This window comes from Tenrec ecaudatus, chromosome 2 (genome assembly GCF_050624435.1).
Source record: "Tenrec ecaudatus isolate mTenEca1 chromosome 2, mTenEca1.hap1, whole genome shotgun sequence".
Classification (NCBI taxonomy): domain Eukaryota; kingdom Metazoa; phylum Chordata; class Mammalia; order Afrosoricida; family Tenrecidae; genus Tenrec; species Tenrec ecaudatus.
The window spans coordinates 199,944,015-199,959,493 of NC_134531.1; the positions used below are offsets into that span (position 1 = coordinate 199,944,015).

At 38.6% G+C, this 15,479-nt stretch overlaps 1 non-coding gene and 1 pseudogene across 1 annotated transcript; one reads left to right on the forward strand and one right to left on the reverse strand.

Annotated features, from left to right (window-relative positions):
* The first annotated feature begins 8,711 nt into the window (after nucleotides 1-8,711).
* On the forward strand, nucleotides 8,712-9,415 carry LOC142440397 (transcription factor A, mitochondrial pseudogene; annotated as a pseudogene).
* Nucleotides 9,416-14,320: 4,905 nt separating this feature from the next.
* Nucleotides 14,321-14,484, reverse strand: LOC142441710 (U1 spliceosomal RNA). The gene has a single exon (XR_012783062.1). It is a non-coding gene; the product is annotated as a U1 spliceosomal RNA (small nuclear RNA).
* Between the last annotated feature and the right edge of the window lie 995 nt (nucleotides 14,485-15,479).

Genomic DNA, 15,479 nt, shown 5'->3' on the forward strand with positions numbered 1-15,479 from the left:
TATTTTATAAATTAAGATGATTAAATTTTAATAAATAAGTCCTAGAATGGATTAATTAGTTATTTCCTTAACCAGAAATTTTATATATATTTTTGAGTGATTGTACATAAGTCACATCAATTTCTCATTTGTACTTTTCTTAAGTTTTATTTTTCACATACGCTATAAATGCTTTATTGAATACATCTTATCCCCATTGATCAAGCGGTTGATCAGACTGCAAAGAGCCAGCATCAGCCTTAGTCCATAACTGTGTGAAAAAGTTGCCTTTGTGTCTGTAGTCTTTGCCATTGTGGTGATGTGTCACCCATAAATGGGATGCATGCCCACATGCATACCCAGTGACAGGGATGAAACAGAGTCTTCTGCCCTGTCTGCTAAGGGAATGAACCAAGGATCTCATGAAACAAGTAATAAAAGATTGTGAGAAATGACTTGGTAAACACCGTAACCTTGAAGCTAGGCCCCAGTAAAATTCTGGCACCAGACTGTACTCAAAGGTATTACTGAGACATGCTGACCCAGAGCGGAAGCCTCGATAAAATGGAAAGAAGCACTTTATGAGACTCAAGAATAGTCTGAACAACTAATTTAAAAGCTTCTTGACTATCTGCAGAGCCCACTTCCATGTGAAAGCACCATATAAAAACTCGGAGCATGCTCCTAGACAATTCCCCTGCTGACCTCCAGTGCATCTTATTTATGCTTAAGGTGGTCCTTCCCAACTCTTGGGGAGGACCTCTTCATTCCTTTGAAATGACTCCACACTTTAATAAAACTGTGGCTGTGCACATGTGTGTGAACATGGATTATCCCTGGATGCTAACAAGCCACATGGGTTTGGAGGTTGCTTAATTCTCTTTGGGGTGACAGCCTAGTCACCAAACTCCACACCCAGCACTTTGGTGACTCTGGACTGTCTGTTGGGTGGTGCCTGGGTGGTGTCCATGACACAGATACAATTCAGTGACATTTTCTCTTGTTGGTTTGGGTGTACAATCATCACCAATATTCATATCCTTCCACGCTCTCCCATTTCAGTCTTAACAGCTATTTAGTGTACCTGACCCAATGGCTATCCTCTGTACTTACCTTCACCTTCTGCTTCTGGTAACTAATAATAATATTTTAGCCTCCATATGAGGGTATGCCATGTCACAAAGTACTGCTACAAGGGCTCCAGTGCATGTGCACACAGGTTCATTCCAAACAAAACATGTTTATATACTTGTCTCTGTGAACTGTGAAGGGTTGAAGGCATGCTCTCTCTCAATATTCTTCTCTTTGTCTTGTCAGCTCCCTTTTAAAAAAGTGATCCTCTAAGATTTGTTGGGCCAGGGAAATTCAAATCAGAGAAGCCAATTCAAAAGAACATGGCAACTTTGCTCACAACTTCAAGGCCATTCTCAGAGAACACAAGAAAGCCACAATGGATTATTTTAAAGAACTTTTAGAAAATTAAAAGTTACCTTGGTGAGGAAAAGTCCAAGAAAGATGTGTGATTTTCTTTCTTTCTTTCTTTCTTTCTTTCTTTCTTTCTTTCTTTCTTTCTTTCTTTCTTTCTTTCTTTCTTTCTTTCTCTCTTCTCTCTCTCTCTCTCTCTCTCTCTCTCTCTCTCTCTCTCTCTCTCTCTCTCTCTCTCTCTCTCTCTCTCTCTCTCTCTCTCTCTTTAAAAATCACTCTATTGGGGGCTTAAACAACTCTTATCACAATACGTACATACATCCACTGTTTCAAGCACATTTGTACATTTGTTGTCATCATCATTCTCAAAATGTTTTCTTTCTACTTGAGCCCTTGGTATCAGCTCCTCAATTTTTCCCCTCTCTCCCCACCCCTCCCTCATAAACCCTTGATAATTTATAAGTTATTATTATTTTGTCATGTCTTACACCAACCACTGTGTCCGCTCACCCACGCTTCTGTTATCCATCCCCCAGGGAGGTAGTTATATGTAGATCTTTGTGATATGTTCCCCCTTTCTACCCTCACTTCCTCTTACCCTCCTGGTATCAATACTCTCATTATTGATCCTGAGAGGTTTATCTGTCCTGGATTCCTGTGTTTTCCATTCTTATCTGTACCAGTGCACATCCTCTGGTCTAGCTGGATTTGTAGGTAGAATTGGGATCATGATAGTGGTGGTTTGGAAGCACTAAAGAACTAGAGGAAAGTTGTATGTTTCATCATTGCTATACTGAACCATGACTGGCTCATATCCTTCCTGTGACCCTTCTGTAAGGGGATGTCCAGTTGCCTACAGATGAGATTTGGGTTTCCACTCTGCACTCCCCCTCTTTCACAATAATATGATTTTTTGTTCTTTGATGCCTGATACCTGATCTTATTGACACCACATGATCACATAGTCTGGTGTGCTTCTTCCATATGTGCTTTGTTGCTTCTGAGCCAGATGAATGCTTGTTTATCTTCGAGCCTTTAAGACCTCTCACTCTATAACTTTTGACAGCCAGGCACCATCAACTTTCTTCACCACATTTTCTAATACACCCACTTTTTTTTTTATCCAATAATTTTTTTTTCTCTTTTCTTCTTTTACATTTTATTAGGGACTCATACAACTCTTACCACAATCCATACATATACATACATCAATTGTATAAAGCACATCCATACATTCCCTGCCCCAATCATTCTCAAGGCATTTGCTCTCCACTTAAGCCCCTTGCATCAGGTCCTCTTTTTTTTCCCCTCCTCCCTCCCCATTCCCCCCTCCCTCATATGCCCTTGGTAATTTATACATCGTTGTTTTGTCATATCTTGCCCTATCAGGAGTCTCCCTTCCCCCCTTCTCTGCTGTCCCTCTCCCAGGGAAGAGGTCACATGTGGATCCTTGTAATCAGTTCCCCCTTTCCAACCCACTCACCCTCTACTCTCCCAGCATCGTCCCTCACACCCTTGGTCCTGAAGGTATCATCCACCCTGGATTCCCTGTACCTCCAACCCTCATATGCACCAGTGTACAGCCTCTGTCCTATCCAGCCCTGCAAGGTAGAATTCGGATCATGGTAGTTGGGGGGAGGAAGCATCCAGGATCCGGGGGAAAGCTGTGTTCTTCATCGATACTACCTCACACCCTAATTAACCCATCTCCTCTCCTAAACCCCTCTATGAGGGGATCTCCATTGGTCGACACTTGGGCCTTGGGTCTCCACTCTGCACTTCCCCCTTCATTTAATATGATATATATATACATATATATACATACATATATACATATACACATATATACATATACATACACACACTTATATCTTTTTTTTTTTGCATGATGCCTTATACCTGGTCCCTTGGGCACCTCGTGATCGCACTGGCCGGTGTGCTTCTTCCATGTGGGCTTATTTGCTTCTGAGCTAGATGGCCGCTTGTTCACCTTCAAGCCTTTAAGACCCCAGACACTATCTCTTTTGATAGCCGGGCACCATCAGCTTTCTTCAACACATTTGCTTATGCACCCATTTGTCTTCAGCGATCCTATCATGGAGGTGTGCAGTCAATGATATGATTTTTTGTTCTTTGATGCCTGGTAACTGATCCCTTTGGGACCACTCGCTCACTCAGGCTGGTGTGTTCTTCCATGTGGACTTTGTTGCTTCTGAGCTAGATGGCCGCTTGTTTATCTTCAAGCCTTTAAGACCCCAGTCACTATCTCTTTTGATAGCCAGGCACCATCAGCTTTCTTCACCACATTTACTTGTTCACACACTTTGGCTCCAGCCGTTGTGTCGGGAGAGTGAGCATCATAGAGTTCCAATTTAATAAAAGAAGGTATTCATGCATAGAGGGAGTGTTTGAGTAGAGGCCCAAGGTCCTTCCGCCACCTTAATACTTGACCTATAAATATAGACACATAGATCTATTTCTCCATCCTCCTATATATATTTGCATGTACATGTCTTTGTCTAGACCTCCATGAATGCCCTTTGACTCCTAGCTCTTTCCTCCATCTCCCTTGACTTTCCTCCTGCCCTACTACCATGCTTCATCGCCACCTGGGCTAGAGTATACCTCTTCTCTAAGCAACCTTACCCTTGATCATTTCCCACCAGGCCTGCCACTCCCACGTCTCTACCATTTGGGGTCCCATGTTTTTCCCTTGTCCCTGGGTTTGTTAACACCACTTCCTTACCCACCCTACCCCCCACCCCAAGTCCCGCCAAAACTGTCGGTCCCGTTGTTTTTCCTCCAGATAGTTCATCCAGCCTGTCCTATTCAGACAGACCTGTGGAGTCACTAACATGCACGAAAACTAGACAGAGGAAAACAAAGCAACAGTATACAACCAGACAACAAAACAACAAAAACAAACCACTGACAAAGAACAGAATAAAACAGTTCACAAGAGAAAAGCTTGTAGTTAGTTCAGGGATCGTTTGCTGGCCCTTAGAAGCGTTTTCCAGTCCAGTCTGTTGGGGCACCACGCCCTGGCCCCGAAGTCCACTTTCAGCATTCCCTGGGGACCTTGCCACTCCATTCCCTTGCTGTTCTGCTGCACTCCCCCAGTGATTTGCTTCGGTGTGGTGGGATCAGGTCAGGTGCAATTCCCACACTGTGTCTCCGGTGCTGTCCCCTGTATCGCCCTTAGTTACTGAGGGGCATCATGTCTCATAGTGGGGCCAGCCATGTTGTTCTCTCTGAATACACCCACTTTGTATTCAGCGATCCTGTCAAGAAAGTGAGCATCATGGAATTCCAGTTTAATTGAACAAAGTGTTCTTACATTGAGGGAGTACTTGAGTAGAGACCCAATGTCCATCTACTACCTTAATACAAAAACCTATGCATATATGTACATAGATCTATTTCCCCTTCATCATATATAAATATATTTACATATGTACAGCCTGTATTTAGACCTCTATAAATGCCCTTTGACTCCTAGTTGTTTTCTCTATTTCCCTTTGCTTTACTCTTTTCCCACTAACATGTTCGACCTTCATTCGGGTTTCTATAATTCCTGTCACTTACATTGCCCTTGATCAAGCCCTACCAGGCCTCCTACACCTTTCTTGCAATAGATTCTGGATCATTTGTTGTTCCCTTGTCCCTGGGTTTGTTAACACCCACTTCCTTTCCCCTGCCTCCCATCTCCCATGTTGTCTCCTCCAGATTATTTACCCCACCTATCTTATCTAGATAGAGCTGTAGAGATAATAATATGCACAAGAAAGAAGACAGAGCAAAAAAAGCAACAAAATAAAAGAAAACAACAGCAGGGAAACAGGGACCAAACTTCAACCCGGGGCTCTAAGATGTGAATGCAACATACTGTCATGAATCAGAGAACCAATACAGATGTCTGAGGTGTAGGCTTCAATCCCAACTGTGGAAAAACCCCCTCCCCCAAGAAGAATTTACTTCAGAGGACAGCACTGATGCTGCTGCTCAGTACTCTGATTAGAGTACATGGGAGCAAATGAAGGGGGAGAAAGAGAGTGGAGCACATCCTGGCCCACCAAACCTTGAAGACTGTATTCCTGCTCAGAACAGCCAATTCACAGAAAGGACCATATGGCCATCCCCACTATAAGACATGTCATCCCTCACTGACCCATAGCCCTACAGGGGACAACACAGGAGGCACAGTGCGGAAATTGTGCTGGATCTGACTCCACCACACTGAGGCAAAACACTAAGGGTTTGCAATAGAACAGCAAGGGGAGCAGAGCAAGGAAATCCCCAGGGAATACCAAAAATAGACTTTGGGGCCAGGGCGTGACACCCCATCACCCTTGACCAGAAAACACTCCTAAAGATCAACAAACAGACCTTGAACTATTTACAGCCTTTTCTTTTTTTTGTTGGTCATTGATTTTCTTTTTTATTTTATTTTAATATTTCTATTACAGAAATGTGCCTTCTCTTTCTCTTAATACAATTGTGAAATAGGCAATTCCATTCTTGGAAACATTTTTCAAATTCATTTGTTTGGATGGATGACAGCACCTACCCATTTTGTTCTTCACCTCTTCTATGTTGTTAAATCATTGTCCTTTCATGTCCCTCTCATTTGTGGAAACATGGAGTGAGGTCAGGTGAGTAAGATGCCTGGGACCAGAGATCCATGCTGTTTTTTTATGAAAAGCTGGTGCACTGAGGTGGATTCATGAGCAGGTACATTGTTGTTTTGGCAAAATCAGTCCTCTATTTGCCACAATTCAGGCCTTTGTTTGTCGTACACTGTTACGCTGTTTTTTCAGGACTTCTAAGTAGAAAACTTGATTAACATTCTGACCTGGTGAAATGACCTCCAAATGAGCAAGTCGACATTTTCATCCATTCAGGAAGTTCACTGACATCCAGAACGAGGATTGACATCAATCAACATTTCACCCATTTTTAAGAGGAGGAAACCACTAGTACACTTGAGATTTTCCCATAGTGCTCTCCTTGTCAAATGTGCTCAACATCATGATAGTTTCTGCGGCATTTTTCCTGAGCAGGAAACAAAATTTCACAGCTACACACTGTTCTCTTAAATTGACCATCACAAAAACCAACCAAACAAAAAACTGAGGTTTGAGGGAAACTGTTTTCATGAAACATTCACTTTTCCCAGCAACACCACTGAGGACACTAACTTTGAGCAAGTTATTCTTGTTCACCTAGCATGAAAATGCATATTACGATAGCTCCCAGAGGAGTTTTTGTCCTTTTTGTGTACCCATTCATATATATAATGGGGATTGATGATAGGGAAACTTTCAATAACATTCATTCAAAAGATAGAATCAAGCCTACCAGATTAATAAATGTCATAAAATAGTCAGGGCATCATTAAACTAGTAAAGATGTGGTTGTCCAGGCTACCATTCACTGGGCACCCTCAGAGCAGACAAACTGAACCAATGTCAAAAGGTACTAGTTCCATAAATGTGGGATAGCATTCTTCTGTTTCTTCTTGCACTAAGGCATTTTAGTCTTAAGTCCAAGTGAATAGATCAGTTCCTTAATATGCTACAGGTGAGCTTGAAGTAAAAGCCAGTTCCCTCAGTGGGGTTTCCACATCTAATCCTTCTGGTGTGGCCTATGAAGGACGGTGTGTGACTGGAAAAGACAGTCTAAAGTTGTAGGAGAATATAGCACACAACCTAGGTGACCTAGGTTTAATAGAAAGTTGGAAATATAAAAGAAAGACCAGCAACTGCAAAGTAGGAAATTGTTGTTACAAACTATGCTAGAGTTCACAATAGAATATTGCATTTCAATGATGTATTAACTACAAATATATTTTTCTTCAACAGAAAGCCAAATATTATAATGAAACATGCAAGTATCTAGAAATGGAAAATCAAAGGGAATAACACTCTCAGCATATCTTAAACTGAAAGAAGTAAAGAAAAAGTTCAAGTCTCATGTTGCAATACTAAAAGATTCTATTGGTAAAATATTGACGTATGCAGGAAGCATAAAAAGAAGATGAAAAATACCCTGTGTCACTGTTCCCCAAAGAAATAGTCAACATACCACCATTTCAAGAGGTACCATATGAACAAGAACCAATGGTACTGAAAGAAGATGTTCAACTAGCACTGAAAGCATTAGGCAAAACAAGGCTCCAGGAATTGCCGACATATCACTCAAAATGATTCATCAAGCTGAGGAAGCACTGGAAGCACTCACCTACCTATGCCAGGAAATTTTAAAGACAGTTACTTGGCCAACTGACTGGAAGATATCCATATTTGTGACCATTTCAAAAAAAGGTGACCCAACAGAATGCTTAAAATATGGAACAGTATCACTTGTGTCACATAGAAGTACAATATTTCTGAAGATCATCCAACAATAATCATAGCAGTATATTGGCAGGAAGCTTTCAGAAGTTCAGGCTGGATTCAGAAGAGGACATGGGACAAGGGATATCATTGCTGATATCATGTAGATCTAGGTTGAAAGCAAAGAATACCATAGAGATATTTATCTGGATTTTATTGACTATGTGAAGGCATTTGTGTGGATTATATGAAATTATAGATACTATTAGGAAGAATAAGAATTCTGCAATATTTAATTTTATTGATAAAAATACTGTACCTAGACCAAGAGGCAGTCATTCAAACAGACCATAGGGATACTGCATAGATTATAACCAGTAAGGAGCTGAATCAGTGTTGGATCTTTTCACCATATTTATTGAATCTGTGAGTTTAGCAAATATTCTGAGATGTGGCTTATATTAGGGACAAACAATTGTAATGTGGGCAAAGATGACAAGTGGGTGGTATAATGTATGAAACTAATAATTTATCAGGGGTCCAGGAGGGTGGAAGGGTGGGTGGGAGGGAAAAAATAGGAGCCAATAACAAAGACTCAAACAGAAAGAAAATATTTTGAAAATGATGATGACAACAGGTGTACAAATGTGCTTGATACAATTGATGTATGCATTGTTATCAGAGCTGTAAGAGCCCCCGATAAAATGATTTATTTTTTTAAAAGAATGATGCATCAAGATTCGAAGAACACTCATTGACAACCTGAAACAAGACAGGTGACATAACCTCACTTGTTTAAAACAAAAAGGAGTTGAAGCACATACTGATGAAAATAAAAACCTACATCTTGGGGTTCCAGTTGTCCTTGCTGAGGTTTTATCATGCTCAGAAACTATGAGATCTCAGCCTGGTCTCTGATTTGTTGGCAGATGTGATGGCGCTTCTCCCAGGGCCAGGGCATTTGGGGCACATATGCTGAGGGCCCTGGACCAGTCAGACAGGAGCCGTGTCCAAGCTATGGAAGTTGACTGTGCTTTCTTCCCATTTTTGTGTGTGCCTAGACGGTTTTCATCCACCATGGGTAGTTGTCCAAAGAAGCCTTGGAGTCATACCTGCAATTTCCTGCAGACCAACTACCTCTATTGAAAGCTAAGAACCCTGATGCAAAAAATTCAGAACTAATTACAGAAATTGTCCAGGAAAGAAGAGGACTTTCTGATTCCAAGAAATAAGATATATGAAGATTCTTACAGGGCTTACTGGTAGGCATACAAAGAAAGAAGTGATCAAAAGAAGTCAAGAATAGTTAACTCCAAGTCAGGTAATAAGTATGGAAAGAGACATTATGCAAAGATATTCTAAACAGAAAATATTAATAATACAAAGAGCTAATTAGCAATGCTAGGAAAGTGAAAAATACCTTTCTCAGCTTACAGCATTTTTATAGCTGAACATTGTCAAGAAGATAAGGATGCTTCGTCACAGGCAAAGCCAAAAATTGTGAATAAAAATGTAAAAATTCTGCCTAGTGTGCAAGTATATAGTCAACTTGCTCAAGATGATAACAATTATGAAATGAAATGAAATCACAGGATGCACAAATAATTGAGGTTGGAAGAAATGATCTTATATGTCACAACACAAAGCACCGAACAAAAGATGACACAGAAGAATGATAAAATACAAGATGGAGTTATGTTTATCAAATCACAGATAAACCCAGGAAACCATTAGCTCTCAACAATCGAAGATGCTGGTAAAATTGAAAGCATAAAGTTGACAAACATTTTATATTCAATTCCTTTTTACTCCTGAACTCTTGCCAATGTAATACATACAGTTTTAATATACACTTTCTTGAAAACTCAAACATAAGTAAGTTCATATGCTAAATTCATTTTCTGTTTGTGAATTACTGAGAATCAAAATGAATCCATACAAATGCAACAGTGGAAATAGTTTTCTTGCTTCCTTATATAATGGAAGTAGAAATTTGCTTTTGAAAATCATCTCAAATTATAGGAGCCATCGTGTTTTATGATGTAATTGTATATATAGATTAAAAATAGCAATTACCTAGGGAAATTTTAATTCCTAGGTGTGATTCATGTTGTATTGGGAATTGATGGCTATATATACAAGTGATTTCTTGTTTCAGATGCATATTTTTTAGTCATTTTGTTGGGGTCTCATACAATTCTTATCAAAATCTGTATATACATCCATTGTGTCAAGAACATATGTACATTTTAAAACATTTTATTAGGGACTCATACAACTCTTATCACAATCCATACACACATCAATTGCATAAAGCATATCTTTTATAAAAGGGACATATGTGTATATATGTGTATATATATATATATATATATATGTGTGTGTGTATATATATATATACCATATTAAATGAAGGGGGAAGTGCAGAGTGGAGACCCGAGGCCCAAGTGTTGGCCAATGGAGATCCCCTCATAGAGGGGTTTAGGAGAGGAGATGGGTTAATTAGGGTGCGATGTAGTACCGATGAAGAACACAGCTTTCCCCCAGATCCTGGATGCTTCCTCCCCCCAACTACCATGGTCCAAATTCTACCTTGCAGGACTGGATAGGGCAGAGGCTGTACACTGGTGCATATGGGGGCTGGAGGTACAGGGAATCCAGGGTGGATGATACCTTCAGGACCAAAGGTGTGAGGGGCGATGCTGGGAGAGTGGAGGGTGAGTGGGTTGGAAGGGGGGAACTGATTACAAGGATCCACATGTGACCTCTTCCCTGGGAGAGGGACAGCAGAGAAGGGGGAAAGGGAGACTCCAGATAGGGCACGATATGACAAAATAACGAGGTATAGATTACCAGGGGCACATGAGGGAGGGGGGAGGGGGAAGGGAGGGGGAAAAAAAAGGAGGACCTGATGCAAGGGGCTTAAGTGGAGAGCAAATGCTTTGAGAATGATTGGGGCAGGGAATGTATGGATGTGCTTTATACAATTGATGTATGTATATGTATGGATGGTGATAAGAGTTGTATGGGTCCCTAATAAAATGTAAAAAAAGAAAAGAGGAGAAAAAATGATTAGGGCAGGGACTGTACAGATGTGCTTTATACAATTGATGTATGTATATGTATGAACTGTGATAAGAATTGTATGAGCCCTTAATAAATTGTTAAAATTTTAAAAAAAAGGGACAGAGTAGTTTTAAACTTTCCTCATTGTTTTTCTTTAGCTAGAGGCAAAATCTTAAAAATATGTATCAAATATATGTATATTCTCATATATATAAAAATAAAAATTACGCATAGAATAACCTCTACCAAACCTACACCTTTCATTATGAACTATACCTCAGTATTAATAAGTCAAAATTCCTCACAACTGGAACAATAACCATTAAAATAATAAATAAAGATTTCATTATATTTGGATTAATAATCAAGGTCTAGGGGTACTGTAATCAAGAAATCAAATATGTTGTGGGGAAAGAAAACTTTTCAAAGTTTTAAAAGGAACAAATGATATTTTGAAGACAAAGGCATACCTGACCCAAGACGTGGTATTTTTTACTTGTGTCATACACATGTGATAAATACATAGTAAATATGGAAGATTTGAAAATAATTAATGCTTTTTCATTATGGTGTTGGCAAAGAATATTAAATATACTATGGTTTGCCATGAAAATAAACAAATATGTGTTAGAAATACATCTAGCTCCTTAGAAGTGCAGATGACAAGACTCTATCTCATGTTCTTTGAGCTTACATCAGACGGGGTCATTAAGTGAAGAAGACCATTATACTTGGTAAAATATTAAGCAAATATGAAAAATACTCATTGCCATTCAGCCAAATCTGACTTATGTGAACCTTATTACAGAGTGTAGAACTGCCCCTTTTGATTTCTGAGACTGGAAATCTTTACCGGAGTAGTTCTCCCATAGAACAGCTGGTACTTTAGAACTGATGAGTTCACAGGTAGCAGCCAGCTAGGAACCCACTACACTACAGAACACCTTTAGTGGGATCAGCAAAAATGAGGACAAAGCTCAAGAATAGGGATTAATATGGTGGCTTTGACAATGGTCAAATAGAGAAATAACTATGAGTGGTACAGAACTGGGTAATATTTCATGCTTTGGTAGATATATCACTATGCGTCAGAACCAAATTTATAGCAATAATAACTATATATATATACATATGATATCATTTTCTATTGATATGGCGGAATCTACAGAAATATTAAATCTCATAAAGTGGCAGTTAGGAGCTGTTATACATTGAATATAAGAAATATTTTCCAGCTATACAATTATTTAACTCCTTACTAAGAGAAATAAAAAACATAAACTCAGAAAGAGGGAGAGAGCAGAAAAAGCTGAACACCTCTTTAATTAATAAAAAATACACAACCTTTGTGCATGTAGAACAGTGTCATTTAAAAAGAGCCAAAAACAAAAAAACTCTCTGCCATCAAGTAGATTCCAAACCATAACTTTCCTATACAGAGCATCTGAGACGGTAAAACTTTATGGGGGAGTACAACCTCATCTTTCTACTGTGGGTGGCTCCTGAGCTAGCTAGAATCCCTGGTCATTCGGATAGTTTACCAATCCTATCCATAGCAGTATAGTAGAGATTAGGCATCTTTATCTCTGGGATGGACAGTCCAAAGTGATTTTAAGCAAAGCTTCATAGATATCTTGATCTCTGAGCTGTAGTCTTTATGACTGTAGACACAGAAATGATGACAGCATGTTTAATCTGTAGGATCTACTCTTGTACATGTACGTCTACAAAAAATAAGGTGGTAAATGGAGACTTTCTCATCTATTGCCATGTCCCAAACAGGTTGCCTCCAACAAAACATTAACGTTTGAACTGGCACGACATAAGAAAACCAGACACCCTGACATGGACTTTTCTACCAATGTGGGAAATAATTAATATACTTCACATAGTCAAGTTTTTAATTATCTATATAAATTAGCATCATCTGCTATCTAGTATATTTAGCTTCTTTTAAAGCCTCATTCTACTATTAATGTCTAGATTCCTAGCTGCAGGATTTTCAGTTTCTTTTATGTCTTCAAAGATATTTATCCTATTGATGAGGAAATATATGTATAAAAGACTAATGAGGTTTGGATCAGTAGTCCTGTTTTAAGAATCATTGTTGTCATTCTATCTCTATGGAACCAAGAACTTGGGGCATGTTTTTCCTTTGCTTTTGTTATTGTTAAGCTGATTCAAATAAAGCTCCTAAAGAGATGGCTCAAAAATTTTAAAAGTAACTTGTGTATGAGAGAGTTTTGAAAACTCTTTCACAGTTTACAATTATTGTTTTAAATTTTTCATCCTCTATCATATGTTGTCAATTTCTCCCACAGGCCATTCATCTTGGGAGTGTAGCAAGAAATGCCGATGTGCTGATTTGACTTAAAGCTAACATGAGGATAACACGCTAAGATTTCTAAATAGACTTGGTCATTTATTTTAAAATTAGAACTCTCACAACAATAGACAATAATATCAGTATCTTTGTGGCTATTAAAGCATTAGGAAGCAAGAAAGTGAATGGTGTCCTTATTACTTGATCAAAATTTTGCTACTCCTTTTACTTAGCATGCAATTCCATCTTTGTAATATTATGGTGCCTGACTAATAGGATCTAAATGGTCATTATGTTGAGAAAGAAATATTCTTTAGGGATAGGCAGATATTGTTGTTGTTGTTATGTGCCACCAAGGCAGTTCTGATTCATAGCAACTCAATGTACAACAGAATTAAACCTTGCTCCTTGCTCCGCCACCTCACAAATGTTCTTTTATTTGAGCCCTTTGGTGTAGCCACTATGTCAGTCCTCTTTTCTACTGTCCCTCTACTTTTTAACAGTAAATGATTTCATGAAGCATTCATCTAATTGTATTACTTAATTTTTTCATATTTCCTGAGCTGATACATCTTGATTGTGTCAAGGGTTTATTTTTAATATTTGCATTGTGGATGTATGTTTTACTTATTTTCTAAGTGACAAATTCAGTACTTATTTTAAAAGCATCATATAATATAAAGGTGAACTCTAAGAAAATGTAAATAGATGCTTATGAGTATATATTTATTCATTATGTAAACTTGTGGGCAGAATGACATTACGCTGTAAAATAAGATAGTTGGAATAGAGTTATTTAAAAAAAGAATACTATTGATAAGTGAGTATGCTTTTAAAATTGAGAGACATCTCACCCCTTTTAGGAATAAGTGAAAGTTTTCTGAGTGAAATCTTCTGTGTACGTATACTTGCATATATTCTTCAGAAAAAGAGAAAGTTGTTCGCTATTATCTTTAAAACAATAGCATAATTTGCCCATTATTTTATATTTCACTAGACTTTTATTTTGTATATGTATATGCAATAATTTTTGTGCCTAATAATCTGTAAACTATGCATTTTGAGTTGACAATGGGGAAGCAGATCATTGTCCCCTCTTCCATATTTACACTGAGTTTTAAGCACAAGTAGACAGGCATAGCCCTGGACTTGAACTTCATCCTACACTCTCCCGTTCTTTTTTTTTTTTTTTCAGGGAAGAGCGTGAATGCAGTCCCCCACTACCACAAATTATACAGTCGAGTTCCCCACATTTGGGGAAGTCGCAGGGGTCAGCACATCCGGAGTGCAATGGATAAGCCTCACCCTGGGAAAACTACCTTCGTGATCATGGTATCTCTCCTGCCAGGTAAGTGTTCACTTTCCCCTTCTTTCTGTCATCCTTCCCTCTACAAACAAAGTGTCTCGCTGTCCACAAACCATTGGAATAACTTGGCAATTTTCTTGAAAAAAAATTGTTCAATAGAAAAATTTAACTACTATGAACTCAATCGTTTGGTTGAGTTGAGTCTTTATTTAAGAAAACTTCTTGGCCTCCCTAGATATTTCCTATGTCTTACATCTTTGGAATCCATGTGGATGCACATTAAGGAGATTCATTTAGATGAATTTTCCAACATTTACTCTAAAATATTCAAAATTCCCATGCAAAATGCCAAAACCATAATAGAAATGAATAAACTTGTCAGTGTATCCTAAAATAATGGAAATAGATCTCATCCCAATTAAATTCAACTCTGTAGAAGGGAATCACAGTCCAGATGGCAGATATGTGTTATTGAATCCTCTTGATGGGATGATTACATGTTTTGCTTACATCAGTGATGAGGATACTGCTTTCTACCCTTGGCCTCATGTCATATTGAGTAAAAAATCCTACACAACTTAGGACATTTTCTTACTCCTGAAAAATACCTTCCCTAAGCCATGGCATTTTAAATGGCATATCACCTTTGGCAAGGAAGAGGAATGTATCTTCATGAGTCAATAAACATAGTTTGGTTGAATAGACTTCCTTATATGTAGATAGATAACTATCTTATCACAAACAGCAATCCACTTCAACCTAGCTCTTGAAATGTCCTTTTTGATGATGAATGCAACACCATTCCTGGTGAATTCATCATTCCCAGCATAGGAGGCCATATGGTTTTCTGTTTCAAAATGGCCAATAGTACTCCATTTAAGCTCACTGACACTTTAGAATATCAACCTTTATTTGTTCCTTATCAGTTTTGATAACTACCTATTTTCCTACATCCATACTCCATACATTCTAAATCAAATTATTAATTAGTGGTTGAAGCTGTTTCTTCTCATTTGTGTCATACCCCATCCGCAAATGAAGTTTT